Raw genomic sequence first — 20,767 nt, forward strand, 5'->3', positions numbered from 1 at the left:
GATGAGTTTGTGTCCTTTGTAGGGACATGGATGAACCTGGAAACCATCATTCTCAGCAAACTGACAGAAGAGCAGAAGACCAAACACCACATGTTCTCACTCATAGGCGGGTGTTGAACAATGAGAACACATGGACACAGGGAGGGGAGCACTACACGCTGGGGTCAGTTGGGGGGAAATAGGGGAGGGACGGTGGGGGTGGGGAGCTGGGGAGAGATAGCAAGGGGAGAAATGCCAGATGTAGGTGATGGGGAGGAAGGCAGCAAATCACACTGCCACGCGTGTGTACATATGCAACAATCTTGCAGGCTCTTCACATGTACCCCAAAACCTAAAATGCAATAAAATAAATAAATGGGAAAAAAAATTAAAAAAAAAAAAGCCAGGCGTGGTGGCTCAAGCCTGTAATCCCAGCACTTTGGGAGGCCGAGGCTGGTGGATCACGAGGTCAAGAGATCGAGACCATCCTGGTCAACATGGTGAAACCCCATCTCTACTAAAAATACAAAAAATTAGCTGGGCATGGTGGCACGTGCCTGTAGTCCCAGCTGCTTGGGAGGCTGAGGCAGGAGAATTGCCTGAACCCGGGAGGCGGAGGTTGCGGTGAGCCGAGATCGCGCCATTGCACTCCAGCCTGGGTAACAAGAGTGAAACACTGTCTCAAAAAAAAAAAAAAAAAAAAAGAAAGAAAAGGAAAGAAAAAGATGGGAGCTAACACCTAAAGCAACTACTAGGTATGAACCCTGGGTGGGAATATCTATACATCATCTGATTTTGATTCCTGTAACAGCCTTATCAGTTTAGTTTTCTTCTCAAACCACTCTATAGAGGAGAAGATGAGGTATTCAGTGATTTTTCCAAATGGCGTACTTCTAATACAAGCAAAGCAGGCTCTTAAATCTGGTCAACTTAAAACAATCAAAAGTATTTCAATTAGTTTCATAATCATTGCCAGTGCATCCTTCCTAATGGCTGATCCACATTCCAATTGCTTTATATAAATCTCTTTTTTTAAAATATGTATTTTATTGCATTTTAGGTTTGGGGGTACATGTGAAGAAAATGCAAGATTGTTGCATAGGTACATACATGGCAATGTGGTTTGTTGCCTTCCTCCCCATCACCTATATCTGGCATTTCTCCCCATATTATCCCTCCCCAGCTCCCCACCCCCTGCTGTGCCTCCCCTAGTTCCCCCACACAGACCCCAGTGTGTGATGCTCCCCTCCCTGTGCCCATGTGTTCTCATTGTTCGACATCCGCCTATGAGTGAGAGCATGTGGTGTTAGATTTTCTGTTCTTTTGTCCATTTGCTGAGAATGATGGTTTCCAGGTTTACCCATGTCCCTACAAAGGACATGAACTCATCGTTTTTGATGGCTGCATAATATTCCATGGTGTATATGTGCCACATTTTCCCTGTCCAGTCTATCATTGATGGGCATTTGGATTGGTTCCAAGTCTTTGATATTGTAAACAGTGTTGCAATGAACATTCGTGTGCATGTGTCCTTATAATAGAATGATTTATAATCCTTTAGATATATACCCAATAACGGGATTGCTGGATCAAATGGAATTTCTATTTCTAGGTCCTTGAGGAATGGCCACACTGTCTTCCACAATGGCTGGACTAATTTACACTCCCACCAACAGTGTAAAAGTGTTCCTATTTCTCCACCTCCTCTCCAGTATCTGTTGTCTCCAGATTTTTTAATGATCGCCATTCTAACTGGCGTGAGATGATATCTCAATGTAGTTTTGATTTGCATTTCTCTAATGACGAGTGATGTTGAGCATTTTTTCATATGTTTGTTGGCCTTATAGATGTCTTCTTTGCTTGAATGGACACAGGGACCAACTGTTACCCATCACTCATCTATCACACGTTCAGACACCTGTAGCCTAAGAACTGCTTCTAATTTTGTAATTAAGCAATAGCTGTCTTATATATACTACATTTAGTTTTAATTAATGGAACAGCATTGCTGGCACCATTCTCGGCACTGGCAGGCTGTGGTCAGGAGGGTGGAAGATGACAAAGTCATTGAAATTGGGGCACTTGAGTCCAATAGAAGCATGACAGATGACAACCAGGCAGACTAGTGACGTGCACTCTCCGAAGGGAAGTCCTGAGATAAATAGGAAGGCTGCACATAAAATAAGGCAAGAATCCAACGGCCCTCTTACCCAGCTGGGAGACCTCCTTAGAGAAATAAACAGCATCCTTTTAAACCATCTAGACAGGCTCACAGTTGAACCAATTTATCTGTACCATCTACAAACAATATTTAACTTAATCTAAGGCAGAACAGGAGCACAAACATTGAGGTCTGGGTCTGTAACCATTCCTCCAACACTGAAATGTTTATGGGAACATTCAAGGCCAAGAAAGAAAGAACATATGAGTCCTAGTGGACACTGCCATCCTTGCTGGGTACAGCTTCTCGCCTATTCATTTATGATATGCTGCAGAGGACCTGTAGTAGCCAGTCGTCCTTCAGTGAGTATCGAGTCAAGAGCTTTTCGTTCTGGTCTAAGCTGTGTTTTTCGCTAGTTGTGTGATGTTAGGGAAGCCACTTGAGTTCGCTGAGTACCAGCGTATTAGTCTGTTTTCCTGCTGCTAATAAAGACATACCCAAGACTGGGTAATTTATACAGAAAAAATGGTTTAATGGATTTACAGTTCCATGTGGCTGGGGAGGCCTCATAATCATGGCAGAAAGCCAGGAGCAAGTCACATCTTACGTGGATGGCGGCAGACAGAGAGAGAGCTTATACAGGGAAACTCCCATTTTTAAAACCATCAGATCTCATAAGACTTATTAACTATCAGGAAAACAGCACGGGAAAGACTCGACCCCATGATTCAATTACCTCCCACTGGCTTCCCCACATGACATGTGGGATTGTGGGAGTTACAATTCAAGATGAGCTTTGGGTGGGGACACAGCCAAACCATATCACTCAGTTGGTCAAAAATCCAAGCAGTGAGTTAAGCTAGCTTTTTCTATAGGACTCTTCCAACTAATATCTCTAGAGCTTCACATGAATAAGGACTTATAAGAGAGAACATAGTATAAGTGCTTTTTACCTGGAGATATTCAGTAGTCTAAATGGAAAGAGCATCTTCACTCTTCCTCAGTTTCTATGTCACCTGTATGAGTAATTGTCATTGCCTAATAATATCAGCTAGGAATGTATGGTGCTTAATGTTTCTCCTACTGTTACATGTCTGCCTTGCCTTCTCACTAGTCTATATACAGGAATCTTTCTTATGCTTGGGATACCAACATTCACAGGTATTCTACTGTGTGTGAGTAAGGAGGCATCAGGTAGCAAGCACTATGCCAAAATAAGAGCCTTGGAATCTACCCGTGAGATGTCAAGAGGAAATTTCAAGATAGATGTCAAGCAAGGAAGTAAACTGAATGACATGTTCACATAAATTTGTACCTTCATAGGCATGGGAGTTGTTTTTGTTCATTTACCATTCACACCCACTCCCCTACACGTGGTACACATAGTTTTGGAGTGGAAATGGGAGTCAAGCCTCAACCAGCCACATGGTCTTTCCTCTGAATATGGTGACTGACTCAGTGATGGGGGTCTGATCCATCTGAGGCTGGTAAGAATTAGATCAAGGTTGGAGAGAGACTACTCCTGGTACTACCAAGAGCAAGGATGATGTAAACCTGGAACTGCTAGGGGTCATCAAATGGAACATGAAAACAAGCCAACACAAAGGAAGATGTGAATCCTGATGATATGGACTGAGTCCTTTGATCCAGCCAGGCCTGAAATGACTTCTTCATTTCCGGAAAAGCCAACTTTTATTGGAATTCTGCTATTTGAAACCAGAAGATCTGTGACTTATACACTAAAGGCAAGCAATGCGCCTTGAATATCCTTTTTAAGAAATTGCAGCAGGTGTTTTGACAGACTTAACAATCTCTAAGATAGCCTCCAGTTCTATCATTCAGTGTATCTTTAAAAGTAACTTGATCAACCAATAAAAGGAAACTAATGAAAGAAGATAAAACTAATCTGGCCAAGAAAAGCAACATAGTAGATCAGTGACTGTGTTAATCAAGCTGACCTGAGTTTGAATCCCAACTTATCCACTGCCTCATTCTAATAGCCTAGTTACTTGGCCTCAATGAGCTTGTGTGTTTCTCTGTAATGGGTGTAATAACATGTAGCTTGAAGAACTTCCAAGGTCAAATTAAAACACTGAGTAACAGGTCAATTTCCTGACACACAGCATGCAGTCAATGGATGGCAGCTGTCATTACTTTATAATTTTATTTGTCCATGGAACCAAAAGCCACATCTAACAGTGTCTTCTATGAGTGTAATGATGGGTCTTTCCCTACAACTGCAAACTCCATATACTTTCAAAATATTTTCATAGCCATTAGCTCATTTTCCTATTTCCCCATTGCTCAAGAGCAGTGAGAGTTGGTGTGACAACTATAACTTTAAAGAAGAAATCAAGGTCTTACAGCCACAAAGAAGTAGATTCAGTACCAAAGTAATAGCCCTCTAACCCCAAGAGCTCTACTTGCCCTACCGTGCAGCCTCACAGGCCTGATGCCCAGAATCTGTGTCATCTCTCAGGGTCTCCACTGATAATTCCTGAGTTCTGTATATCACAGAGTCATAGAGTTATGAAGTTACAGCAGTCATTGAAATTCCCAATCTTTAACCCTCCAGAATTTCCACCAATATTATGGTGAAAAGCATAAAGTAAAAGTTCAGAAAGATCTGGATTAAAATTTATCAATGTTGGGCTTTGTGACCACAAGCAAATTAAAAATCTTGCTGATTCTAGTTTTTGTATCTGTTTTATAGAGGTCCCAGAATTGCCTACCTCTTCTGCTTGTAAAGAGAATTTAATGTGGTAAAGCAATTAGCATAGTTTCTATCACACAGAAACCTCACTGTACATGGTACATATTATAGAATTATTTATTGCTGTGATTACTATTGTTATAACCTCAAAATTTGGAACCTTCAGTGTTTTTTTCACTCCTGCCTGCCTTTATAAACTTAAAACATGCACTTACACACACACACACACACATACACACACACACACACACACACACACACATGTGCCTTTGAGACCAGGGACTGTCTCTCTTATCTTTACACACACAAATCAATTCATATTTCCTGGATGTCTCAATAACAAATAATTGCTATTCTAAGGCATTAGTTTGAAATAGTAGCCTAAGGGAATAATTACCTTTGAGTTCTTATGTGGGTGTCTCGCCTCTCCCACTGGGAAAGAGACTCCAGCAGCTGATGAAGGTGAGAAAGATTCAATCACACATTCCTACTCCATCGAGAGCTGCTGCTTTGTGTGTGTGTGTGTGTGTGTGTGTGTGTGTGTGTTTTCTCTGTGCTTATTTCTTATTTGTTTCACACACCTACTTCAGGCATAGCCAAGAGTAAAGGATAGTGGTGCTGGGTGTGGGTTCCATTAGGGAAAATTTAGGCTTTAACCTTTGTGTTCTCCACTTGTGATTTGTATTAAATTCACTTTGGGACACATACTACAAGGAACAAGAGGGCTTTTTAATTGAAAACTGAAAGGAGCCTATTAGAAATGTGAAATCATAATTTCTGGAGGTTTGGGGACTTAAAAAATGTGAATAGCTGCTGGCTAAAGAACTGAGAAACATTTAAGTCACAAAAATATTCATTGCAATGGAGCCAGAGAACCTAAATCAGTGGCAAATACTGCTAAGCCATCATTACATGCTAAATAGTTATTAGTCATCTCTCCGTTTACAACAGAAAGCTTAAGGTCTGAATTCCAAAGCTTAGACTCCATTCTTCCTAACAAATCAAAAATCCCATTGCTTCCAATAACAGAAATCTGCCAAGAGAACATTAAAGGTCATACTAAACCCACAAATGCAAAGCAATGCAGATTTCGAAGACCCTGAGTGGAAAAATACAATTAAAAGTCACCAGTTACCAGCTCATTCTGAGCAGAAGGGAAGCCCGAGAGTTTGACTTAAGGTCAGGAGTCCAAGGAGCATTAAAGAAGAGAAGCAGGAACTATAAGCCAAATCATAAGCAAAGTGGCCTGGAAACCCTCAAGCTTGGTGTGAGCCTTCCCTCTTGGGTGAGTGGGTCATAGCAGGGTTGGGAAGCTGAGTTATCCCACAGGGCCAATATTGGAAACTATATGTGAGGACCTGGCCTCCAGTGGATGGGCCTGGGCTGCTGGATCCCACCCAGCTCCACAGAGATTTTCCTGTATTACCCTAAACAAGTCATTCACCCAGCCCAACCCTATTATTGCCTAATTATAAAATAATTTATTTTAATGAGGCCAAGCTTACTACTCAAATCTGCCAACTTACACAGTAAGCTTGCATTCTATGGTCTGAGCGATGCTAAGGTGGCACCACTGGGACTTTAGGCCCAGCTCCATGATATTTACATCTCCCCATTTACATTTAACCCATACCTGAAACACCACCATTCCTGAGAATATTTAATCTACAGGCATGTTTTGGGTGCCACTTTATGCCAGACGTTGTACTAGGAACTAAGTATACAGAGGTAAGTAAAACAAGCATAGATCCTATGCAGAATCTAGCTGACCAAAACACACTAAATAGGTAAATATACACACATATATATATGTGTATTTATAAATATATATATACACACACATACATGCACTGTAAGTTTAGTGAACAAAATACTCTAAGAAATTAGAAATCTGAGTCTTAATTAAGGTCATTAGAAAAGCCACTGAAAAGGTAATCTTAAAGCAGAAATCTGCAACGATCCAGGAACATAGTATTCTAAGCTGGAAACTAGCATGCATCCTCTAGGCTAGATGGGAGCTTGATGGATTTTAGAAGTTGAAAAGAAGCATGTTGTAGCTGGGGCAAAGTACATGAGATGGAAAGGGGCTGAGATGAGGTGAGAGGTGCTCAAGCAGAGATCACATGGGGCTTGGTAGGCCCCAAAAAGGAATCAGGATGTTGATTCACCCAAAATATGAAGCCATTAAAGAGTCCAAGCAAGAGGATAACATCACTTCTCTCACTATTAAAATTACTCTGGCTTCAGTGAAGTAGGTGAATGGTGGAAGGCACAAGACTAGGCAAGAAAAATAGGCAAAACATTTTCCACCCCACCCTAGATTATAAGCTCCATGAAGGCAAAGAGTTGCCACAGTTTTATTAAAAATATTTCTGTGTTTCTTAAAACAAAGGTGTCCCAAGAAATTAGCAAGTTCTGATGGTGAATAAAGGCAAAGCCTTATTTAGGATCAATAAGAAAAGCACTCTATGTGGCACTGAAAAGATACTCAATTAATACATATTTATTGATGAAAAAAAGAATGAGGACGCTGGATCCAAGATGGCCATTTAGGAACAGCTCAGGATTGCAGCTCCCAGTGAAAGTGCAGAGGGTGAGTGGACGCCGCATTTCCAGGTGGATTTTTATTGCCCACAGAAAAGGAGATCCCCAGGCAGAGGAGCCCCACAGATCCCCAGCGTGACTGTTTTGGCCAGCGCGGCCGTTTCGGTCCCTGTGGCTGTTTTGGCCTGCACGGCTGCTTTGCGGTGCCCTGGCACGGCAGTTCTCCGTAAAAAGTACACTGGTCCAGGTGCCCTTTTAGCTGGCAATGGGAGCCCTGGGAAGGGGCAGTCACCCATTCATCTGACTAAAAAGGGGTTCTGAAACAGGGAGCCAGGCCAGGAGATTCACAGGCAAAAAAAAAAAAAAAAGCCGCACAAATCTCAGCACCACTGTTTAAGCCAGCGCAGTGAGTCACCGCACAGGAAAGCACACAGATCCTGACGCCTTTTCAACAGGTGACTAGAATGCCTGGGAGAGAGTCAACCGTTCAACTAAAAAACAAAAGGCTCTGAGGCAGGGAGTCAGGTGATCAGGCTCGGCTGGTCCCACCCCCACAAAGAGCAGCAATCAGAAACTCTTTGGATTGAGAGTTTCTCAGCAAGCACAGCTGAACCCTGGACGGTCCAGCTCTGTGGGGGAGGGGCGTCCACAATTGCCAAGGTATTACACCACTATGGAGGTAGTCCACCATTGCTGAGGCAGCCAGCCATTGCCGAGGCAACCCGCCTTTGCCAAGGCAACCTGCCATTATAGCGAGAGTCTGCCATTACAGAGGTGGGCCACCAATGCTGAGACAGTTCTAACTACACCCATATAAACAGGACTGCAGGGAAGTTCACACGGCAGCTGGGCAGAGCCCACAGCAGCTCAGCAAAGCCTCTGCAGGCAGACTAGGCTGCCTCCTTGCTGTGCAGGGCAGCCCTGAAAAAATGGCAGCAGCACAATGGAAACTCATAAAGCCCTAACTCCCTGGGGCAGAGCACCTGGGAAAGATAAAAAAATAAAAAATTTTAAAAAGGTGTTTATGAATTCTGCTGCAACAGACCTAAACTTATCTGCCCAGCAGCCCTGAATGAAAAACGGAGCTCACAACTCAGCACCTGAACTCATGTAAAGGACAGACTGTCTCCTCAAGCAGCTCCCTGACCCCCATATATCCAAAGAGCCACCTCATGAAGGAGAGATCAGACTGACATTTAGCAGGTATCCTTCTGGGACAAAGATAGCAGAAAAATAAACTGGTAGCAACCGCTACTGTTCTGCAGCTGCTGCAGGTGATTCCCAGGTAAGCAGGGCCTGGAGTGGACCTCAGTAGCCCTACAGTAGAGAGGCCAGACTGTTAGAAGGAAAACTAAGAAACAGAAATAACTTCATTATCAACAAATTGGACGTCCACTCAGAGACCAAATCTGAAAGTCAGCAACTACAAAGATGACAGGTGGATAAATCCACAAAGATGGGAAGAAACTAGTGTAAGGAGGATGAAAACACCTGAAACCAGAACACCTCTCCTCCTACAAGGGATCACAACTCCTCATAAGCAAGGAAACAAGGCTGGATGGAGAATGAGTGTGATGAAATGACAGAATCAGACTTCAGAATGTGAGTAATAAGGAACCGCCGTGAGCTAAAAGAACATGTTCTAACCCAATGCAAAGAAACCAAGAACCTTGAAAAAAGATTTGATGAAATGCTAACGAGAATGGACAATTTGGAGAGGAATATAAGTTAATTGATGGAGCTGAAAAACACAACATGAGAACTTCGTGAAGCATGCACAAGTTTAAATAGCCGAATTGACCAAGCAGAAGAAAGGATGTCAGAGGTCAAAGATCAACTCAATGAAATAAAACGAGAAGGCAAGATTAGAGAAAAAGGGTAAAAAGGAATGAACAAAGTTTCCAAGAAATGTAAGACTATGTGAAAAGACCTAATCTACATTTGATAGGCGTACCTGAATGTGATGAATAGAATGAATCCAAGCTGGAAAATACTCTTCAGGATATTATCTAGGAAAAATTCCCCACCTTAGCAAGGCAGGCCAATATTCAAGTCCAGGAAATACAGAGAACACCACAAAGATATTCGTCAAGAAGAGCAACCCCAAGGCACATAATAGTCAGATTCACCAAGGTTGAAATGAAGAAGAAAATGCTAAGGGCAGCCAGAGAGAAAGGTCAGGTTACCCACAAAGGGAAGCCCATCAGACTCACAACAGATCTCTCAGCAGAAACCCTACAAGCCAGAAGATAGTAGGGGCCAATATTCAACATCCTTAAAGAAAACAACTTTCAACCCAGAATCACATATCCAGCCAAACTAAGCTTCATAAGTGAAGGAAAAATAAAATCCTTTGCGAACAAGCAAGTACTCAGGGATTTCATCACCACCAGGCCTGCATTACAGGAGCTCCTGAAAGAGGCTCTACACATAGAAAGGAACAACCAGTACCAGCCACTCCAAAAATAAACCAAATGGTAAGGAGCATCAACACAATGAATAAACTGTATCAACTAATGGGTAAAACAGCCAGCTAGCATCAAAATGGCAGTATCAAATTCACACATAACAATATTAACCCTAAATGTAAATGGACTAAATGCCCCAATCAAAAGACTGGCAAATTGGATAAAAAGCCAAAAACCATCAGTGTGCTGTATCCAGGAAACCCATCTCACATGCAAGGATACACAAAGGCTCAAAGTAAAGGGATGGAGGAAGATCTACCAAGCAAATGGAAAGCAAAAAAAAAGGAGGAGTTGCAATTCTCGTCTCTGATAAAATAGAATTTAAAGCAACAAAGATCAAAAGAGACAAAGAAGGACATTACATAATGGTAAAAGGATCAATGCAACAAGAAGAGCTAACGATCCTAAATATATACACACCCAATACAGGAGCACCCAGATACATAAGGCAAGTTCTTAATGACTTACAAAGAGACATAGACTCCCACACAATAATAGTGGGAGATTTAACACCCCATTGTCAACATTAGACAGATCAACCAGACAGAAAGTTAACAAAGATATCCAGGACTTGAACTCAGACCTGGACCAAGCAAACCTAATAGACATTTACAGAACTCTCCACCCCAAATCCACAGAATATACATTCTTCTCAGCACCACATCACACCTACTCTAAAACTGACCACATGATTGGAAGCAAATCACTCCTCAGCAAATGCAAAAGAACAGAGATCATAACAAACAGTCTCTCAGACCACAGTGCAATCGAGTTAGAACTCAGAATTCAGAAACTAACTCTGAACCGCACAGCTTCATGGAAACTGAACAACTTGCTCTTGAATGTTGACTGGATAAACAATGAAATGAAGGCAGAAATAAAGATGTTCTTCGAAACCAACGAGAATGAAGACACAACATACCAGAATCTCTGGGACACATTTAAAGCAGTCTCTAGAGGAAAATATATAGCAATGAGTGCCCACATGAGAAGAAAGGAGGGATCTAAAATTGACGCCCTATATTCAAAATTGAAAGAGCTAGACGAGCAAGATCAACAAAACTCAAAACCTAGCAGAAGACAGAAAATAACTAAGATCAGAGCAGAACTGAAGGAGATAGAGACACAAAAAATCCTTCAAAAAATCAACAAACCCAGGAGCTAGTTTTTCAAAAAGATCAACAAAATAGACAGACCACTAGCCAGATTAATAAAAAAGAAAAGAGAGAATAACCAAATTGATGCAATAAAAAATGATAAAGGGGATATCACCACAGATTCCACAGAAATTCAAACCATCATCAGAGATTATTACAAACAACTCTATGCACATAAACTAGTAAACCTGGAAAAAATGGATAAATTCCTGGACACTTGCCTCCTCCAAAGCCTAAACCAGGAAGAAGTCGAAACCCTGAATAGACAAATATCAAGGTCTGAAGTTGAGGCAGCAATTAAGAGCCTACCACCCAAAAAAAGCCCAGGTTCAGACAGGTTCACAGCCTAATTCTACCAGACATACAAAGAGGAGCTGGTATCATTCCTTCTGAAACTATTCCAAATAATCCAAAAAGAGGGAATCCTTCCCAAATCATTTTATGAGACCAACATCATCCTAATACCAAAACCCGGCAGAGACTCAACAAGAAAAGAAAACTTCAGGCCAATATCCATGATGAACATAGATGCAAAAATCTTGAATAAAATACTGGCAAGCTGAAATGTCAGATATAAGTGAGGGGGAGGGAGGCAGCAAATCACACTGCCACGTGTATACCTATGCAACAATCTTGCATGTTCTTCACATGTACCCCAAAACCTAAAAAAAAAAAGTGAGTGAAGATAACTGTACTCCAGAAGAAAATATTACAGTAGCTTGGATATAGTGGTAAAGTGGGGGTAGCAGGAAAGTAGGCAGATTTGAGATGTATTCTGGAGGCAAAAATAAAGGACTTATAGAGCAAATGGATGTGAAGATGGAGAGAGAACAAAAGATCAGCACCCTTATTTCTGGCTTGAGCAACAAGGTAATTGGCAAAGGCATTTCCTAGGAAAAGAAAACCTCTAGGAGGGCAGGTGAGTTGGACTGTTGGTCTAAATCCAGAATCACAATGACCGAGCCTCCACAGACCTGGACATGTCAGAATAAACATGTACTGTTACTAAATTTGGGGGCAGTTTATCATCCAGCCTTACCACGGCCATACCTGACTTCTGTGGTTTGGATATCTGATCATTCCAAATATCATGTTGAAATGTAATCCCCAGTGTAGCTGTGTTGGAGGTGGGCCTACTGGGAGATGTGTGGGGCAGATTTTACATGACTGGCTTGGTGCCATCCTTGCATTAATGAGTGAATTATTGCTCTGTTAGTTTCTATAGTAGCTGGTTGTCAAAAAAAAAAAAAAAAGTCTGGCATCTCCCCATTTGCTCTCTTCCTTCCTCTCCCACCATGTCATCTCTGCAGACAAAGGCTCCCCTTTAACTTCTGCCACCAGTGTAAGTGGAGGCCTCACCAGAAACAGATGCAGATGCCCTGCTTCTTGTATAGTCTGCAGAACCATCAGCCAAATAAACCTTCTTTCTTCTAAATCAGTCAGCCTCAGGTATTCCTTTAAAGCAAATGAAGTAAGACATTACTTATTGAATGAAGTAAGACATTAAGCAAGGCAGGCATTACAAGATTCAAAAGAAAATCATAAGTCCAATATCCAAATGTCAAATTTAAGAGAACTGTGAAACACCCAAGTGAGGATATCAAGTAAGCAACTGGATACACAATTCCATAAATGTACAGAGGAGGGCTCAACTCGAGAAACTTCTGGAGTTGCCAGCATAAAGATTATACTTAAAACCAAGGGTACCAATGAAATCATCTAGGAAGATTACATAGAAAGAAAAATACAAAAGTGCCTGTAACACAAACATTGAATTATTTAACATTTACAGGTTATGAGAAGGAAATTTCAAAGACAGAGAAGGATGAACCAGAAAGGAGGCAAGAAAACAGAAAGGCATGGGAGCATAGCATCCAGGAAAGGAGATTTTTTAAAAATACACAGCAAATACTCAACTGAGTTAAACACTGATAGAAGACTATATTAGTTTTCTACTGCTGCTTTAACAAATTACCACAAGCTAAGGGAGTTTGAAACTACAAGAATGTGTTTTACAGTAATAGATATTGTAAGTCTGAAATAGGCCTCAATGAGCTAAAGTTAAAGTGTCAGCATGAATGTGTTTCCTCTGGAAGCTTTAGGGGAATGTCAGTTTTCTAATTTTTCTCTGCTTCCAGAATCTGCCTTCATTTCTTGCCTCATGGTCCCTTCTTAATCTTAAAAGCCAACAGTGTAGCAACTTCAAATCTCTCTTGGTCATTGACATGGTTTGACTCTGTGTCCCCACCCAAATCTCATCTTGTATCTCCTATAATTCCCGTATGTTGTGGGAGGGAACCAGTCGAAGATAACTGAATCATGGAGGTGGGTCTTTGCCCCGCTCTTCTCATGATAATGAATAAGTTTCATGAGATCTGATGGTTTTAAAAATGAGTTTCATTGTAAAGGCTCTCTCTTTGCCTGCTGCCATCCATGTAAGACATGACTTGCTCCTACTTTCCTTCCACCATGGTTGTGAGGCCTTCCCAGCCAAATGAAACTGTAAGTCCATTAAATATCCTTCTTTTGTAAATTGCCCATTCTTGGGTACATCTACAGACTAATACAGGCATTAATACTGACTTTCCTACCTTCCTCTTTCACATATAAGGATTTTGTGATTATATTGGGCCCACCTGGATATCCCAGGAAAATCTCCTTATCTCAAGGTAAGCAGATTAGCAATCTTAATTCCATCTGCACCCTTAATGTCCACCTTGCCCCATGCAACAAGAGATTAGAAAGCAGGCATCTTTGGAAGACCATTATTCTGCCTACCACTGACACCAAATAGGATGAGCTTTGCTTTTGGGGAAAATGGATAGATGTTTTAGGGAAAAGTTAAGGCTGTTAGTGTGTTAATTCTACAGAATATTAAGAGAAGAGCTCAGGCTTTCTGCTCTACACAACTATGTTTTATTTTTCCAGCTCCAACCAATTCAGTTCTTCCACACCAGTTGGTTATTCTATCACAAAATTTAATTCTGACATTACCCAAAGTTAGCACAGACCCCACGAGTTAGGGGCTCAGTCTCACAAGACTGTCCCTACTTCAGATGCCAGCTTCAAATGATGTCCCCAGGTAACCCAAGCTTCTGCTCAATCAACTACAAATTTGTGAGTGTCTGTGATGCTCCCTCAAGTTTTACCATTCTCTAGAACAACTTACAAAACTCATAAAAGTGCTAAACTTACTATTACCATTTATTTTAAAGGATACAAATAAGCATCAGAGATAAAGAGGCACATGAGGCATGGTTCAGAAGAGTTCTGAGTGCAAGAACATCCATCTCTGCAGAAACAGGGAGGGATACCCTCCCAGCACATCAATAACCAGAAAACCGCTGAATGCTGTTGTTTTCATAAAGGTTTCATTAAAGTTGGTAGAATTGATTAAATTATTACTATTGTTGATTAAACTCAATCTCCAGCCCTTCGTTTGCAGAAAAGGGCTGAAAGTCCTAACCCTCTAATCACACCTTTGATTTTTCTTGGCAAACAATCCCCATCTGATGCTATCTACAGACCCTCACCATGAGTTATCTCATTAGCATACAAAATAAATACTTACTTAGGTTTTTTTAAAAATATACTTTAAGTTCTGGGATACATGTACAGAACATGCAGGTTTTTTACACAGGTATACATATGCCATGCTGGTTAGCTGCACCCATCAACCCATCATCTAGGTTTTAAGCCCTGCATGCATTGGTTATTTCTCCTAATGCTATCCTTCTCCTTGCCTCCACCCCCTGACAGGCCACAACGTGTGATTTTCCCCTCAATGTGTCCATGTGTTCTCATCGTTCAACATCCACTTATGAGTGAGAACATGCAGTGTTTGGTTTTCTGTTCTTGTGTTAGTTTGCTAAGAATGATGATTTCCAGTTTCATCCATGTCCCTGCAAAGGCCATTAAGTCATCCTTTTTTATGGCTCCATAGTAATCTATGGTGTATATGTGCCACATTTTCTTTATCCAGCCTATCATTGATGGGCATTTGGGTTAGTTCCAAGTCTTTGCTATTGTGAACAGTGCTGCAGTAAACATATGTGTCCATATCTCCTTACAGTAGAATGATTTATAATCCTTTGAGTATATACCCAGTAATGGGATTGCTGGGTCAAATGGTATTTCTGGTTCTAGATCCTTGAGGAATCACTACACTGTCTTCCACAATGGTTGAACTAATTTACACTTCCACCAACAGTATAAAAGTGTTCCTATTTCTCCACATCCTTTCTAGCATCTGTTGTCTCCTGACTTTTTAATGATCGCCATTCTAACTGGTGTGAGATAGTATCTCATTGTGGTTTTAATTTGCATTTCTCTAATGACCAGTGATGATGAGTTTTTCATATGTTTATTGGCTGCATAAATGTCTTCTTTTGAGAAGTATCTGTTCATATCCTTCACTCACTTTTTGATGTGATTGTTTGCTTTTTTCTTGTAAATCTGTTTCAGTGCCTTATAGATTCTGGATATTAGCCCTTTGTCAGATGGATAGATTGTAAAAATTTTCTCCCATTCTGTAGGTTGCCTATTCACTCTGATGATAGTTTTTGTTTTGTTTTGTTTTGCACAGAAGCTCTTTAGTTTAATTAGATCCCATTTGTCAATTTTGGCTTTTGCTGAAATTTCTTTTGATGTTTTAGTCATGGAGTCTTTGCTCATGCTTATGTCCTGAATGGTATTGCCTAGGTTTTCTTCAAGGGTTTTTATGGTTTTTAGGTCTTACATTTAAGCCTTTAATCCATCGTGAGTTAATTTTTATATAAGGTGTAAGGAAGGAGTCCAGTTTCAGTTTTCTATATATGGCTAGCCAGTTTTCCCAACATCTTTTATTAAATAGGGAATCTTTTCCCCATTTTTTGTTTTTGTCAGGTTTGTCAAAGATCAGATGGTTATAGATGTGTGTTGTTATTTCTGAGGCCTCTGTGCTGTTCCACTTGTCTATATGTCTTTTTTGGTACCAGTACCATGCTGTTTTGGTTACTGTAGCCTTGTAGTACAGTTCAAAGTCAGGTAGCATGATGCCTCCAGCTTTGTTCTTTTTGCTTGGGATTGTCTTGACTATATGGGCTATTTTTGGTTCCATGTGAAATTTAAAGTAGTTTTTTCTAATTTTGTGAACAAAGTCAATGGTAGCTGCCAAAATGCAGAAACACACACACACACACAAAGAAAATTTCAGGCTAATATCCCTGATGAACATTACTGTAAAAATCGTCAATGAAATACTGGCAAACCAAATTCAGCAGCACATCAAAAAGCTTATCCACCACAATCAAGTTGGCTTTATTCCTGGGATGCAAGGCTGGTTCAACATAGGCAAATCCATAAACATAATCCATCACATAAACAGAACCAATGACAAAAACCACATGATTACTTCAATAGATGCAGACAAGGCCTTTCATAAAATTCAAAAATGCTTCATGCTAAAAAAAAAAACACTCAATAAACTAGGTATTGATGGAACATATCTCAAAATAATAAGTATCTATGACAAACCCATCACCAATATTACACTGAATGGGCAAAGGCTGGAAGCATTTCCTTTGAAAACCAAACAAGACAAGGATGCCCTCTCTCACCACTCCTATTTAACATAGTATTGGAAGTTCTGGCCACGGCAACCAGGAAGAGAAAGAAATAAATGGTATTCAAATAGGAAGAGAGGAAGTTAAATTATTTCTGTTTGCAGATGACATGATTGTATACTTAGAAAACCCCTTTGTCTCAGCCCAAATACTCCTTAAGCTGATAAGCAACTTCAGCAAAGTCTCAGGATACAAAATCACAAGCATTCCTATACACCAATAATAGACAAACAAAGAGACAAATCATGAGTGAACTCCCGTTTACCATTGCTACAAAGAGAATAAAATACCGAGGAATAAAACTCACAAGGAATGTGAAGGACCTCTTTAAGGAGAACTATAAACCACTGCTCAAGGAAATAATAGAGGACACAAACAAATGGAAAAACATTCCATCCTCAAAGATAGGAAGAATCAATATCGTGAAACTGGCCATACTGCCCAAAGCAATTTATAGATTCAAGGCCATTCTCATCAAGCTACCGTTGACTTTCTTTTTTTTTTTATTGCATTTTAGATTTTGTGGTACATGTGAAGAACATGCAAGATTGTTGCATAGGTACACATGTGGCAGTGTGATTTGCTGCCTTCCTCCCCATCACCTATATCTGGCATTTCTCCCCATGCTATCTCTCTCCAAGTCCCCACTTTCTTATCTCAGTTTTAAGAGCTCTTCAGCAGGAACCTGGAGTAAACACCAAATATATTTTTTTCTTACATCACTAGATCTATACAAAAAAATCTTCCTATTGAAAAATGTCTCCCTTATACACAGAATTATATAAGGAACATTTAAGAAATCAGAGAAGCAGACTTAAACCATAAGGGAAACTCATTTAAATTACTTCTTTTAATCAGTTGTCTCCAAACATTTGATTGAAAAAGAGGACAGCATAGAAAAATCAAGATGGACACACACACAAAAAAATGCCTAATATTGGAGTACATATTGGAGTATATAGATAATCTACAGAATATGAGATCTCCTAAAACTATGCTTTTTTCTTTCTTTCTTTCTTTTTTTTTTTTTTTTTTTTTTTTTTTTTTTTTTTTTTTTTTTTTGAGGCAGAGTCTTACTCCATCACCTAGGCTGGAGTGCAGTGGTGAAATCTCTGCTCATGGCAATCAATCTCTGCCTCCTCAGTTCAAGCGATTCTTTTCCTCAGTGTCCTGAGTAGCCAGGATTATAAGAGTGTGCCACCATGCCCAGCTAATTTTTGTATTTTTAACAGAGATAATTTCACCACGTTGGCCAGGCTGGTCACAAACTCCTGACCTCAAGTGACCTTCTCACCTTGAACTCCCAAAGTTCTGTGATGAGAGCCACTGTGCTTGGCCCTCTCAAAAGTATTTTAATGAGCCTTCTCAGAGACTTTCAGAACAGATAAAATGATATTAATGTGTTGATATAAAAGGATTAGGAGACAACATATTAATGGAAATTAAAAATATGATAGCTGAAATTTCTTTAAGAATCAGTAACAGAAAAATAAAGAAAATATAAAAGTAAAGTTTGAAAGGGTTATTCCAGAAGGATTATTACCAAAATGTCAGGGATTTGGTCTAGGTCCTGCCACTCACTACACAGAAAGCCAATCACTGAGACAATGAGTATTGCCAGGGAAGAAGGCTTAAATCGGGTGCTGCAACTGAGGAGAATCAGAGATAAAGTCTCAAATCCTTCTCCCCAATTGGCAAAAATGGAGAGGTCATAGCATAGAATGCAGGGAAACAATAATTAAAGAGGGCTTGTAAGGAAGTGATCCTGATGGATGGAGGTCTAGCCCCTCACTGTCTGGATGTGGTGATTTGAAGAGTTTCAATTCCTTGCTTGAGGGCTGGTTCCTGAGGAAGGAACTCAGATGAGACAAAAATGAATTTCAAGTTTTAAAACAAGGAGTTTCAATTTGTATGTTTATTCAAAAAAATGTAAATATTAGTTCTATGGACAATTGGGCCAGTTTCAGTGTCATCATGTATCCAAAGGAGTTTTAGAGAACAGAGAATATGAGGGAGATTTTGTAAGACAGCAGGGGATTAAGTATAACACTTTAAGGAAAATATTATATTTAACCCAGATATCCACACCCAGACACAATACTAAGTATAAGAGTTAATAAAGAAATTCCCAGACACAAAAGGACTCAGGCCCTTTGTCTTCATGCAGTCTTCTGAGGAAAAAAACTCTTAATAATGTGTTCTAACACAACGAAAGAAAATATGAAAAGAGCAACCCATAGGACTGACTCAGGAGTCTGAGTAGAGCCTTTGGTCTTTACCTCTTCTGAAGCAAACAGTGGGTCCGTTTTTTGTGATCTCTCCATCAGGGTAGACCATGTTACTGCTCTTAACAATGGAATATAGTTCTATTATAAGGACACATGCACACATATGTTCACTGCAGCACTATTTACAATAGCAAAGCCTTGGAATCAACCAAATACCCATTGATGATAGACTGGATAGGGAAAATGTGGCACATATACACCATGGAATACAATGCAGTCATAAAAAAACGATGAGTTCCTGTCCTTTGTAGGGACATGGATGAACCTGGAAACCATCATTCTCAGCAAACTGACACAAGAGCAAAAAATCAAACACCACGTGTTCTCACTCAGAGGTGGGTGTTGAACAATGAGAACACATGGACAGAGGGAGGGGAGCATCCCATACTGAGGTCTGTTGGTCGGGACTAGGGGAGGCACAGTGGGGGATAGGGAGTTGGGGAGGAATAACATGGGGAGTGATGCCAGATACAGGTGATGGGGATGGAGGCAGCAAACCACATTGCCATGTAGGTACCTATGCAACAATCCTCATGATCTGTACATGTACCCTAGAACCTAAAATGCAATAAAATATATAAACAATGGAATATAATCAGACGTCATGAGTGCCACTTCTGGCCCAAGAAGATTAAGAGCACGTGTGCTTTCTCTGTTGCCTCTCTTTGCCACTGGCTGATTACAGAGGAGAAGGAGGACTTAGAAGACAGCTCACTCATCTGATAGAAATCTCGACTTCCGAGTGTCTGAATAGAGTGGAACTCTCTTCCGTTTCTAGGTGGATTGGGATATGAATGAAAAAATAGACTTCTTATAAAATTAAGCATCTGGAATTTGGAGATGTTACAACATTTAGAATAGCCTGATTAATAAACGATAAAATGGGAAGAGATTCTGGAAAGACAGTTCTGTGGCAGGCTCATAAAGCACTAAGTCCAAATTTGAACACAATTCAGGGCATCTTAATGGTTTAATCTCTAAGAAGGAAGAAGACTATTAAATATTTAATAATAGAATTGAAAAGCCAGGAAATCCTATGGACTTAGAAAAAGTGTGTTTCTTTGGTTAGCAACTGAAAAACAGCAGTCAGAATCAACAAGAAAAATTAAAGGATATATAAGAACGTCATTGTTCCAGTAGAAAGCAAACTAAAATGTGACATGATATTGGGCAATTAGAGGAAAGAAGAATCCACTTAAAGTTATTAACATTGGAAACAGTCTCTGTCCATTCTAAAGAACATAGGATTACCTTTCGCTGTGAGTACAAACCCACCACTTGCTCCTAAAGCATCTTTAATATTATTACATTGACATCATCATCATATTATAAAGACTCATTGCTTTTAAACTTTCAGCATCATTTTTCTAAAAAGCAAAAAACAAAACAAATATAATCACAAAATAGAATTTAACTATTACGACTCTGATACAGGATAGCTGAAACAACTTGGGAAGTGCAAAGGAGAAGAGAGGTTAGCAGTAGTGCTGTGGCCATAACTTCCCCACTGCAAATAATGGGGAATTGAGACCTACTCTCTAAATCTGATGGAACAAGAAACAGAATTTTAAATATAGGATTTAACAAAACTTAGAAGTAGTGTATGTGAGCTCAGTCCTATTTGTCATAGCAAAGAGTGAACAGGTATATCAAAAAATATGCAATAATATACTGGTTTTTTTTTTTTGGTCTAAATTTTTTTCCCCATTTATTAATTTTATTGCATGTTAGGTTTTGGGGTACATGTGAAGAACATGCAAAATTGTTGCATAGGTATACACGTGGCAGTGTGATTTGCTGCCTTCCTCCCCATCACCTACATCTGGCATTTCTCCCCTTGCTATCTCTCCCCAG

This window comes from Sapajus apella, unplaced genomic scaffold (assembly GCF_009761245.1).
Source record: "Sapajus apella isolate SASKATOON/1434 unplaced genomic scaffold, GSC_monkey_1.0 scaffold5, whole genome shotgun sequence".
Lineage (NCBI taxonomy): Eukaryota > Metazoa > Chordata > Mammalia > Primates > Cebidae > Sapajus > Sapajus apella.